This window comes from Heliangelus exortis, chromosome 6 (assembly GCF_036169615.1).
Source record: "Heliangelus exortis chromosome 6, bHelExo1.hap1, whole genome shotgun sequence".
In the NCBI taxonomy this organism is placed as follows: domain Eukaryota; kingdom Metazoa; phylum Chordata; class Aves; order Apodiformes; family Trochilidae; genus Heliangelus; species Heliangelus exortis.
This window is the reverse complement of record NC_092427.1, coordinates 33,462,351-33,474,981: the sequence shown is the minus strand read 5'-3', so window position 1 is coordinate 33,474,981 and position 12,631 is coordinate 33,462,351.

Sequence of the window (12,631 nt, the reverse complement as noted above, 5' to 3'; positions counted from 1 at the left end):
CTAGAGGGAAAAGCATGATGAGAAAGACATGTTTCTGTTCATTTTCATCTGCAATTATATTTTAAACACCTGTTTTATTTGGCTTTTTATGTTTTTAAAAGATTTCATAGAATCATAGAACTGGCTGGGCTGGAAGGGACCTCAGAGATCATCAAGTCCAACCCTTGATCCACTCCCGCTGCAGTTCCCAGCCCATGGCACTGAGTGCCACATCCAGGCTGTTTTGAAATATCTCCAGGGATGGAGAATCCACTACTTCCCTGGGCAGCCCATTCCAATGCTTGATTACCCTCTCAGTTAAGAAATTCTTTCTAATATCCAACCTAAACCTCCCCTGGCACAACTTGAGACCGTGCCCTCTTGTCTTGCTGAGAGAGTGATGAGGTCTCCCCTGAGCCTCCTCTTCTCCACGCTGAACACCCCCAGCTCCCTCAGCCTCACTTCATAGGACTTGTGCTGGATCTCTTCACCAGCCCAGTTGCCCTCCTTTGGAACCGCTCCAGCACCTCAATCTCCTTCCTGAACTGAGGGGCCCAGAACTGGACACAGGACTCAAGCTGTGGCCTCCCCAGGGCTGAGCACAGGGGCAGAATCATTTCCTTGGACTCGTTGGCCACGCTGTTCCTGAGCCAGCCCAGGATGCCATTGGCCTTCTTGGCCACCTGGGCACACTGCTGGCTCATGTTCAGCTTCCTGGCAATCCAGACTCCCAGGTCCCTCTCTGTCTGGCTGCTCTTCAGCCACTCTGTGCCCAGCCTGGAGCTCCCCATGGGGTTGTTGTGGCCAAAGTGCAGGACCCGGCACTTGGCCTTGTTGAACCTCATCCCGCTGGAATCAGCCCAGCTCTATAACCTGTCCAGGTCCCTCTGCAGAGCCCTCCTGCCTTCCAGCTGATCAACACTCCCCCCCAGCTTAGTGTCATCTGCAAATTTGCTGATGATGGACTCAATGCCCTCATATAAATCATCAATAAAGCTATTAAGCAGAACTGGGCCCACACTGATCCCTGGGGGACACCACATAGTGGCAGATGGGGACATGCAAAACTGACAATAAGGTGTTATCTAAAGGTAAATGAAGGACTAGGATTCACTGTGAAATGAGAGAACTGTAAATGGAGTTGCTATTGTTGCAGAGCCAAAAGGGAAGAGCCCCTTCTCCCTCCTTCACTCACACATCCACCTGGGTATGTGATCACTTCCTATTTCTCTGAACAAACTTCTTGAGTCCTTTACTCAGTATTGGTGTGGGTGCAAAAGAAGGGTTGCTGTGATTGCTGGGAACAAAAGGAGGGAGACAAGTAGGAGGATGGGAGAGAATAGGACATCTGTCTTTCAGAGGAAGAGTGCTTTTAGACTGTAATAAGCATTTTAGCTGTAGATTAAAGCAGCCACTGAAAAAAATATCCATTAAGTTGCCAGGAAGCAGAAAATCTGTTATTTCACAAGGGAAGAGAAACTGGGAGCCAAATAGAGAAAAGCAGGAGAAGGGAGTGACCTCGCCATTACAGTCCCACAATCTGAGTCAAGTCAGCAAGACAGGGTTAGGATCAGCTCTGGAGAGAGTAACCAGGGTCAGAAACACTCTAGGGACTTCCAAGCAAGTTACATGATTATGAGGTCAGTCTGAGTTTAAGATGGAAGTCAGTGTGTGGGTTGGCATCAAACTCTGAGTACAGGCACAGCTGCAACACTGCTGCAGCGTAGCTCAGGTGGGGTCCCAGTGTTAAAACAGCTCCCAAGGGAGACAGGCAAGCCTCACTATCTTCTGCATGAAGATCCAAGAATAAAATAGTTTCCCAGTAGCAATATATAGTTTGTCCTAAGACGTTTTGAAACCCTATATCAACAGATCTGTGATCCTGATTTGTTTTTTGACAATGCAAGCCAGGCAAGACTTAAACTCTGGATTCTGATCTATGCCTAGCATACAGTAAAGTAATAACTTGCCACAGTTCTCTTCAGTACTAAACAGCTTCAGGGGACATGGTAAAAGTAAGTGGAGAATTAAATGTCCTATCTGAGCTGTCTGCAGTGGGAATTTGACAAATGAGAATACTACTTGTTTTATAATTGGAAAAATAGTGGGAGATTAGATAAAGTTTCAGCTTCAGTGCTGATGGGTCAAATCTGGTTGTAGTTACTTTGTTGCTTCCCCTCAGCTCTTCAGATGAATGGCTACATATGTGCCAGATGTTTTCTTTACTCACCCTAAATATATGGGGAAGTAAAAACAGTAGCATGCTCTCAAGGCTATGATACACAAAAGGGGCCAAATGAGAAGAGGCAGTCATTCATGTAAGATGAGGGAAACCTTGAAAAGTATCTAATGTAAAATTAACCAGTCAAGTTCAGCTCTATCTTGTTGGGTTAGCAGGGCTTGAAATCTATTTTGATTTGAAATTTGTTGTTGTTTTTCTTTCTTTATGATTGTAATGAAAATATTGAGCTATCTCAATTAATAAATTTAGATCATGACAAATATCTGCATTTTGATTCATTACTCTTTGCCTATGGAATGACTGATCCACGCCACAACATTTGTTAGCACTGTTCCCATGCAACCTGAGTTTTGAAGTTGTTTCCTAACAAATACAATTAATCTAACTGTTGCCAAACTCTTCTCTGTCTAATATTGTGACTCATTAATACTACCTGAAACACTCTGTGTGTAATCTGTTTAACAGAAGTATAATTAAGTAGAATTGTATACATTAACCACAGCCTGATTCGTGCCATTTACTCTGTTGCTTGGAGAGCAATGCACTTAAGACTCTTTTTATTCCAAGAGAGTCCACATTTTTGCAGCTTCTTTAAACAGTGTAAATCAGTTTTAGTCTAGCCTCTAGGTTTATAGGAAGTCTGTCAAAGATCAGACAGTATTTAGTGGGCTTCACTACTTACCTGTCCCTTGTTTTTATTAAAGGAGTTTTCTCTACTCCTGCCATTTTGTGATACTGTTTTTGACAGTGAAATATGTGGTGCCAGTTTCAGGAAGATATTAGGAACCAAAAGTGAATACCAAAGATGCTATAATCCAAATAATCCCAAAAAGATAACTAAGGAGAGGTGAGCAAATATAGCTGAAGATTTGCCAGAGGAAATAAGAGTTGTTCATTGTGTGCAGGTTTTTAACTTTTTCTCAGTGTGATGACCTTGCAAAATTTAATTATATTTGCTTATATTTTTTGAAGGCCTGAAGATCATGTCCTTTCATGGTTAGACCAAGAGCTAGCATTAGCACCAAAACTTTTGCATGACCTCAGTGGAATTGGTATTCCATTTTAAACCTGTCTTTGTATGCTGCTATGTACTGCATCTTCATCACGTTACATTTTGTTACATTTTATTTAAACTTCCAAAGTAGTTACAAGAGGTTAACATCTGGAAGATGGTGGGGGGAAAAAAGAAACCATGGATTATGTCTTAATCAAATGAACATCCTAAGTGAGAGGCTGGTTTACATTTTTGTGAAGAACTCCAGGGTAGAGTCTTTCTTTTGTGTGAGTTCTCCTTCCAGTAAGACCTACATTTTTTCTGAAAGTAGCTTACCTTTGCAGTTAAAGGAAAGCCAGGATGTCAATTTCTGTACAATTTTTACAAAATAAACTATTTGTTCTTTTAGGAATTTAATATATCAGTCATGTAATTAATTTCTTGCTCTGTTAATTGAGAGGTAAATGTAGCTTTCTGTGTTTCATGCCTTGTTCTTTTATGATGCACTGAGGGAGTGTACAGGTGTGGCTTGCAGTTTATGTTGTGAGAGGAGAGAGACAATTTGATGTGCATTCCATGACTTTTGTTTTATAGCTGCTTAGCAAGTGGATGGAGCTGAATTAATCAGGTTTATGGTTTTCAGTTGTTTTACATGGTATGCATAAAACTTTGTTCACAAACAAAAGCATTATATTATATGGGTTTTTGCTGGTTTGATTTTTTTACTCTTATTTATTTTTGAAAAATTGTAGAATTGTTACAGTTGTTTATTTTCTTAGCATAACTTGTTTTCTTAAGCTTAATAATTTTAAAAGGATGAAAAGAACTTGGAAATTAAGTGTAAAGTGTTAGCATTACAGGAAATGGCTCAAGCTATGACTTCTATTATAAAGTATGTTCATAGTTGCAAACACTTCAGAGTTTTTCTACAAGTAATAATTAATGTGAAATTATTATGTATTTTTTGAAACCAGAAAGTATGGATTCATCTGGTGTTGATTATCATGTTACCATATGTTAATTATCCCTGGCAAAGATTTTGTTCTTTTCCATTATACATTCATGGAGAAACTAGTTACTTCTGCTTCATTTCAACAAACCTGGCTGACACCCAGAGAGCTATTATTAGTAGCTGCATGATCATAATTTATACAGAACTGCCAAATTTATGATTAGCAGGATTGAACACGTGACCTGTAAGGCAGATTCTTGGGGAAACATTTATATTTCTTTGTAGTCATTCCATATTCATGAAAGCTAAATTTTCACAGTTTGTTGTTATTATTGGATATTTCCAATAAGCAAAAAAATTTCATTATTTTTCAACATCTGGAAGTGGTATTGGCTGTGAGACATGGCTGTATGAGAAAATCTGCTGCAGATAAGTTCCTGAGAAAAACACTAATAATGAACATCAGTCTAATTTCTGATTCTGTAACTTTTCCCTGAAGTGAATCTGTAAACCAGCGGGACTATCTGTCTTCATGGACAGGTTTGTTACAGTTACTTGTGTTTTTTTTTTGTTTGTTTGTTTGTTTGTTTGTTTGTTTGTTTTGAGAAACGATTGTGTTTCAGCACCACCTATAGGTATTTAAAGGAAATGTCACCAAGTTTAGCAAATGGATTCCATATTTATGGAAAATGAGATTATTTGTGACAGTTTTGAATAAAAGATGTTTTTTGAATAAAAGATGTTCTGGCATGCCAGCATCAGCAGAATTTCATTTTGACGTTTTGTTCAGTACCTGATATTTACATACAGTAGGAACAAACTGGGTTTTATTGGTGTTCAGTTTGCTTTTCTTAATCAAAAGTGAGAAGGTTCAAGATACACCATACCAAATGCATACCAAAGCCTAAATATATTAGTAGGTCTAAGATAAAAGCTATTCAACTAGATTAAGTTTTGTATTTTCCTGGAACAGGGAATGTCTGATTGATGGAAAAATGAGACATCATTTTGCTCTTTGTTTGAGTGAATTTTTAGAAACTAATCTGTGCTACAGTTTAAATATTGCTATAGAAATTCAACAACATAGTATGTGCTATACAGGCTGGATCTTTAGGATCATTGCCACACAAGGTGGGATGGAAAGATTTTGCCAATCTGTTTGGGAGCATAAGGCCCAAGGGGATGGGGGGGTGGTGGGGCTCAGCTTACTTTTTCAACAGCTCAAGAAGATGATGAATGAAGTGCATGCAGTTCTGCCCATATGAATACTTATTGCATGGATTGGAGTGTTTTCTTGTTGTTTTACAAAGCAGAAGCTTCTTACTGTGTCTGTGTAGTTTCTCTGTATAAATGGCTAATAACAGTTCTGAGTGCAGTTTTGATTATGGATTGGAGACCTGTGGATTCTGACATCTTGACAAGTACATCAGGGCTGGTCTTTGACTGTACTTTGGGCTTTCTATCTTGTATTTCTGAATATGAAATCATTGTTGACCAAATTTTTCTTCAGTACTGCACAGTGAATATAGGTTGAACCATTTCCCTAATAACTTAAGCATTGTAATAAACTACATGCCCTTGGAGAAAGGACCTCTCTAGCTTTCTTGTAGGCCCCCTTCAGGTGATGGAAGGTGCTAGAAGGTCTGCCTAGAGCCTTCTCCAGGCTGAACAAGCCCAGCTCTCTCAGCCTGCCTCCACAGGATAGGTATTTGTACTGCCTCGTGTAGTTTGTGGAAATAAGAAAACATATTATGCCAATGAAGTAGAACTTTTCCTAAAGCTATGCTGCAGTTGTCCAGAACTGTCTCATTATGAACCTCCTTTTCACTTAGCTTGAGCGCTGTGGGCTGAGAAGTTACTTAATTCCTTGGCCATAAGATTGATCTTCCTCATTAAGCATGAAGAGAGCAGTGCATGGGCTTACCCTCTGCATAGTGATAAAGTTGCTTTGCGTAAGACTAGCTCTGTTTACATCATGGTTTGTATATGAATAAAATTGCTTGTTAATAACTTAAATTTGCATATTTTTTGCTAATTGAAAGCCTGTTGGTACAATTATTACTTTCAAATCCTGGTCATGCAAACCAGGTCTACTCTGTACTTTCATGATATCAGATAATGCTGAAGGTTTAACTTTTTAATTCCTCAGTGAATATACTTTGCACTTAACCTGACTTCTATTACTGTTTTCTTTTACAGTTTTCTCTATGTAATTTATTTTGGCTTATGAAAGTTTATATTCTATTGTTAGCTAGGGTAGCTTTTTAAATAAGCTTTTTAAGTGACTTTAATACCCTAAATTATTTTTAAATAACCGTATCTTAATTTGATTTAGATATGAGTATTCAAAAGTCCTGAATTGACACATGGTTTCTAACACTATGTTTAGCAAATGCAATTTAGTGTTATCTGGGATAGAAACACAAATTGTTCACAGCTTCTTAGAGAAAAGGAACATGGCAAAGGGCAGACAATTGCTCTGTGCCTCTTAGGAGTTATGAACATTGTGTAAATAATCATCCTCCTTTCCCTGATAAGCATGTGTACTGCAATAACTGTACAGAGGAACTGCCTGATTTTAGTTGTCTAATGGCTTCTCATGAGAACACTTTAAGAGACTGTTGAGCTTTGATATGTCATCTTAGATACTGGATAGCAGCAAGACAGCCAAACCTTACGTAGTATTTCCCAAACAGCTTTTGCCATCTCTGCATCTCCTAGAGAAGCCTTTTTCTCTCCAAATAAACTCCTGGGAGTCTGCAATCCAGTGAGTTGGTGAGGAAGTAGGTAGCCCCAGGTAGTGCAGGTCTTTATTACAGTAGTTTTACTAACGCTATGTTTTCTTTCTTAGCAGTTCAGGAGGGTTGGGAAACAGTTTTCCTCCTTCTGTGCTTGAATTAATTTTTTATTTTCCATGTCTGGTTTAGACATTAGGAGTCAGCAGGTGAAAGAACAAAAATGTCATCTGGGGCTGGGATGACGAGAGCAACTCTTGGCAGAGAGTGCAGTGTTGAGATGGGGTGAACAGAAGGTAGCAGGTCTGACACTGCAGCAGCAGGGATTGCCAGATCTGCTGGTAAATGTTTCATTGCTATCTTCTCAGGCTTCTCAGAACTGGCAGTGGATCGTGGTATCCTCAGTTGCCATCTCCTTCATTTACTCACACCCTCAAAATACTTTTCTGAAAGCATATTGTAGAATTCCTGTTTTTCTCATGTCATGGTTTGAGCATCTTCTGTACCTTCCTTATTTATTCTCCAGCCATATCATAGAGGAGGCTTCAACCTGTGAGAAGCTGACATATTAAAAAAAACAAAGCACACAAACCCCAAAACAACTAACAAAAAAACCCAAAAAACCCCTAAAAACCCCAAAACAACAACAACAAAACAAAACCAACAAACAAAAAAGCCACCACAAAATGGCACAGAGGTCATGCGGCTTCTTTTTGTAGGACCATCTGTAAATAGTGTCTCCCACACAAATTCTCTATGGAAAAAATAACTTTCTCTTCTGTTTATAATTTTTCAAGACAAAGGCAATCCAGGCATGTTCATAGCTTTCTGAGAAGTCAATAGAACATCCAATGAGTAGGAAATTCTGCTTGTTTTGTGGCTGGCTATCCAAAGCCAGGTTCCATTCAATTTCATTTTGTTTGATTTAAATGACAGTGGGAAACATTGAAATAGTACTGTGATAGGACATTTCTAGTTGATAACTTTGGTGCTGATTTAATACATTTCAAATGATTTTTGGAAAAGCCCCTGTAAGAAGACTCTGACTTTGCAAGCTACTTACACACATGCTCAAGTTATTCAATCTTCAGAATTAGGAACATGTAGATTTGTGGGGTTTTTTACTATTTATCTTTCCCTCAGGCTTGTTAAGGCAAAAAGTAGGTGCTTTATTTTTGCAATAATTCTTTAAATTTACATTTTTAGAAATCCTATTTTGATGATACATGTAGATACATATACATAAATAAGAATATAATTCTGGTACATGTTTGTATTTATGTAGTAGCAGAACCTGTACATTATTTGTATAGAAAAATACATTCAGAAATAAAAATCCTATTAGAGCAGCAGAAACAAAGAACTAAAAAAGGACACATTTTTAAATGAAAATAGAAAATGTTTTAAAGCTTAAATGAGAAGCCAATGGTAGAATAATCACCCCTGAAAACAGAAATTGTTCTCAGGCCTGAACACTTTTAAATACTCAACCCATAATAAGACTCCTCCTGACTCCAACCTGAGCAGGAATGCAAGTCTATAAAATAATGAAGATACAAACCACACACAAGTATGTTTGCCTCCTGTTTCTAGATCAAATACCTAAGCTCTTAGTATTGCAAGAATGACATCTAGTGACTAAACCAGGAAGCCCTAGAGTTAATCTGTGTTAGGAACGAGTGTTAAAGGACATCTATGGAATATGAGGCTGCTTTACTAAGAAGTGAAGCACTGGGCTCGTTGAGAGGATAATAAGACACTGCATGAGAATGCAAAGCATGATAAATGGCTAGTCTAGAAAAAAAATATAAATGTTTAATTAACCTAAGTCTACTTCAGAATTAGACATTTACTGAGCCAAGTGAGGAATAAATTATTTTAAAACAAGGACTCTGTCCAGTGAGGCAGTTTGTTTAACAAGACCATGCAGCATTTCATACCCTTTTTTATTATTTAACAGTAACAACAGAATTCAGTAGGTAGTAATTACATTTTGCTTCAGATATGATCTATATCAGACCTGAATGCAGCCGTATGAGGGAAAGTTTTTCAATTTTTATCAAAATCAATTAAATTCAAAGACCAAAAAGAATTTAGAAAACTTCCTTGTGTGGGGAAGGTAACAAAATTCTTAATGCTTTTTTATGTAAGAAGTTCCTTATTCTGCTTTTTTTTTTTTTTTTTTTTTTAATAATGAAATTCAAACCTCATCTTGCTTCTGGTTTTAAAAATGAGTGGCATTTGGTACCAATCCAGCCCCTACTTCCCCTGTTATCCAGAAGGTGTTTTATTGAAACTTATTTAAATTCCTCTTTTAGAACCTGTTTGCATTGTGAAGTTATGTGTTATCCCTAGGTAGATCACCTCAGATGGAAAACAAGTCCTATACTTCAGCGGTCTCAAAAAGATCAGTTAGTTTTCAGTTAATGTAACTATTGCACTATTAATGATCAGCCCAGTCAGTGCTTGCTGTGGTGTGCCGTTTCACAAGGGAAAAAGCAACTTTCAGTGTTTTCAGAAGTTCTGCAGGAGCAACAACTTTGCACTGTGTAAGAACATGAGTGCCTGCATTGAGGAGAAGGCCCTTGGGAGTTTTTGCTCTGTGTGGTGACAGTGACTGCCACATTTTAGCTCTGACCTGAAGCTCAGTGGGGCGAGCCATCCATGCCAGTTGTATTTTTCCTGTAAGCTTGTAACAGAGTTCCTCATGAGGATTCAGAAATATTCCTTCTTTTTCATCAAGCTCAAGCATCAAGTAGAAGTATTAAGTTATGATTTGTTTTTTTGAAGGAAGGGAACTGGAAGCTCTTCTTACCTTTGAAAAATTTTAAACTAAGCAGTGGAAAAATCAAATTGCATCACTAGGGGGCAACAAAATACCACAAACACCTATATTCGCGGAGACCAAGCAATGTCACACCCTCACAGGGAGAGGCAGTTGTATTTTGACCTGAAGAAAAGTTCGTGTAACAAATGCTTTTGTGGTTTTCCAACTGCTACATAGTCTATATTGCTGCAAGGAGCTTAAATTAAAAAAAAAAAAAAAAACAAAAAAAAAAAAAAAAAAAACAAAAACACATGCAAAAATTCTTCATGTAGTTTTGTGCTGCTTTTATCTCAGTTCTGGTACAGTAAGCCAAAAATAATTGGATAATTGTGCTTTATTTTCATTTCTGAACACCGTGTATTTAGCATTATGGTGGAGTTTAACATATTCTGCTGAAGCCCATCCACTTTGCACAAATAAATATGCACGGTATAGGAGAATTTGAATTTTAAGTTCAGTCTTTCCCTCCATCCCTTTCATTATCAGCATGACCACGAACCCTGAGTGCAGACATTCCAGAAGACTGACACTGCCCCAATCCTCTGGCACTATTAGATTAGATATTAGCCCTTCTATTTTCCTGTTGTCTTGCTGGCAGTAACAATACTCCCATTGTAACAGCAGTAATAGCTTGTCACCCTGCAGTGACAGTTTAAGCTACAGTAGTCCCATGGTAGATGATGGAGAAAGGAGGGTGGAATATCTGACCTGAAGTCACTGGTGTGACACAAGAAAGATTAAGACATTTTTGACCACTGAGTTGAAATAATTTTTAAAAGCCTTTTTACCATTAGATTTGTTATCCTTCCCTACTTTCTGCAGAACAGTAGCCAAGACAGAGATCCAAGCTAAGGAGTGTTCTGGAATGGCACATTCTCTCCTGTCTGATGTTGGAAAAAAAGCAGAGTGATCATCATCAAGAACTCCCCAGTGAGAGAGTTGAGATTGAGAACCTGAAGGGGTTTTCTTGGGGTCAGAACATACACAGTGTGCTTTTCCAAGAGGTATCTGTTCATTCATCTGGTTTGTAATGATGCTGATCTTTCACATAAACCTTCATTGCATTTTTTTTTTCTTTTTTGCTCTGGGGTTGTAATTCCCAAGCAAAGCTATTCTGGTTATAGTAGAAAAGTCATGTAAATGTTCTCTGGACATTCCTTTAACTGTCAAACCTGAATAATTTCCAAAAAGACCAGCAAAAATCATCTTGTAAAAGGGGATGGAATATTAGGCTTGCACTGCCCTTGCTGCATGTCAATGTAATCCATGAACAACAAGCAGAATTTGGTAATTACCCAGTAAATGGTCTTTTCTCACACTGATTCAATAATGTGTACAGCTCCTGCATAAATGGTCAGAGCTTGATGCTGTGGGTTGACCCCAGAAGTGAAATGATGATCTTCCAAATTATAATCTTTGTGTTGGCAATTGGTTCATATAGCACATGCTATAAATAAACATAATGTCACATATTCAAATGTCAGAAATTCCCTAAGTAAGGATTCTTAGGTTCCTCAAAACAGCAACAGAGCTTAGTTGACCTCTCAACTTGAAGCTAGGGTAGTGAGTTTCTTGGTTTCCAAGTTTTGCTTTTGGGGAGGTTTCTAGACTATCACATGACCTTAGAAAAGTAACTAGTTTTAAAGCTCACAAGTTTAATCTTGCTCATCTTGAAACCCCCTTCTAAAAAGGAACAAAAAATGTTTTATAGAATTGCAGAGGCTTTTTCCACCCTTGACCATTAACTGTTGATAACTTTTAGCTATCAACAGGTGAATGAAATTTTGTTTCTGTCTTCGAAGCCTTAATCCAGTTTCATCTGAAGTCTTTATTTTATAGTTACAACGCAAAAGAGTTCAGAGACCCTCCTGACAACTAAACTAGAAGGGCTGCAGGTGAACACTGGAGAATTAACAGACTGGAAAGCAAAAATATTAATCTCAAAATTAAATAATGCTTCCATTGAATTTTTCTTTTGCATGTGTGTTCTTCAAACACGTTAGTATTTTTATTTACTATAAATGTATTATTTACCAGTGATTTAATAATATATTTTTTTTCCAAAGTAAGAGATTTTGTTCTATTTTCCCCAAAATATCTTTGAAGTGATTCTCCACTCGTTTTACCATAAGAAGACAAATGTGTTTTAAAACTGTAGCTTTTTCTTGTCTTTCATGTTTGTGTGGACAATTTCTTTCAGAATTACTTTACTAATTGGCACACCAAATCTGAATAACTTGAGTGAGATTTTGTGAGGAAAAAAAGAATTATGCTAACATCTTATGACAACCATGCTAGATGCATTCTATGGAAAACAAAATTAAGAATAATGTCTCTTTTTTTTTTTAATCTAGTTGTGATTTTTTTCTGTTGTAAATGTGCAGACTTAAAATCCTTTAAATCATGACATTATTTTAGTACATCTGTTTTGGGCTGTTTTACTTGTAGCCCTGAAAGAGATTTATGGATAGCACTAATTCCTAACACATGGGTCTCCAAAATATCTTTTTCAGAGCCTTGGTGTCCTACAAATGACAGACTACCCATTTCTGTTTAACCCATTCCTCCCAAACTGGGTTGCTTCTTGCTTTAGCCAAATTCGGAGCTGGTAAGCAGTAACTGTATGGTAGAACCCCACCTCCAGCATTTAAAGTGCCCTTTTACTTTGGGATTGCTTCTAGTCCTCTTCAGGACAGTTTTTCCATTTAATTCAGTGGATTCAGCTGACTACTGCCTTGCCCTGAAAAGTATTAGGAATGCCTGTAAAGTCAGCAATAACAGACAGGAGATCTAAGAAGCTGGCAGGAGCACTTGTTTTTGTGTCAGAGACAGTTAACCTGTTAACCTACTGTGAGAAGCTTCCAATCAATTTCAGGATGGTGGTGAACAGATGAATATAAAT